The sequence below is a fragment of the Suricata suricatta genome, chromosome 11, assembly GCF_006229205.1.
Source record: "Suricata suricatta isolate VVHF042 chromosome 11, meerkat_22Aug2017_6uvM2_HiC, whole genome shotgun sequence".
NCBI classification, from domain to species: domain Eukaryota; kingdom Metazoa; phylum Chordata; class Mammalia; order Carnivora; family Herpestidae; genus Suricata; species Suricata suricatta.
In genome coordinates, this window is record NC_043710.1 from 73,817,050 (window position 1) to 73,818,144 (window position 1,095).

A 1,095-nucleotide genomic window follows, 5' to 3' on the forward strand; every position below is an offset into this window, starting at 1 on the left:
CTCTGCCCCTCGCCCTCTCATGCTCTGTCTCTTTCTGTATCAAAAATAAATAAAAAACATTAAGAGAAAGAGTAACTGCTGATTTAGAAAAAATATAAAATAATATAACTAATAAATCAACAAGAAGATCAGATAGTAAGGATAATTTCTAGGAAAGAAATTAATTGAAATGTATTTCAGAAAAGAAAGTAAATCTAAGTAATAAGTCTCTAAGTAAGAAATATAGAAACATGTCAAAAAAACCTGCCGCCTCAAAAATCACTAGTACTGGATAATTTTCCACAGCGTAACTGTGAGAGCCTTAAAAAGCAGGTATTTTTAAGTCTTTTCAAGCATTTAAAAAGAAGAAAAAATTCAAAGTTTGAAAGCAAGCCTAGTGAGAGAAAAACCTAATAAGTTGCATAATGAGAGAAAATAATAGACAGATGTTATTTATGATCACCAATGCAAAAGTTTTAAATTAAAATTAGCTAAGACAATGTAACTACATTATGAAAATAACACAATGTTTTAATCAGGTTTACGCAAGAAGGTAATGATGGTTTAAACTAAGAAAATCTAGTGATATAACTTACCTTATTAACAGATCCAAGAAGAAAAGTTAAATGACAATTTTCATAAATGCTGATATATATTTGACAAAATTCAACACTCAATCTTGTTTTATTTACTTACTTAATCTAATTTAATTTTATTTTCTTTTAGAGAGAGAGAGTGCACATCTATGTGAGCAGGGAGAACGAGGCAAACGGAGAGAGAGAATCTTAAGCAGGCTCCCTGCTCAGCACGGGTCCTGATCCCACAACCCTGGGATCATGACCTGAGCTGAAATCAAGAATCAGATGTTCAACCTACTGAGCCCCCCCACCTAGGTGCCCCTCAGTCTTGTTCTAACCACACCCCTTCGTAAGAATCAATAAATAATACACCTTAAAATGAAAACATTTCACTAGGTAGTTAGTTATTGTATAACCTAAAAGGCAGCATTTTACTTAAGGTAGAAATATTTGAGACATTTCTACCAGTAATTAAAATAGACTTACAAGTATTAGCCAATGCAAAATATTACAACTGTAACACTTGTCTTTTTTATTT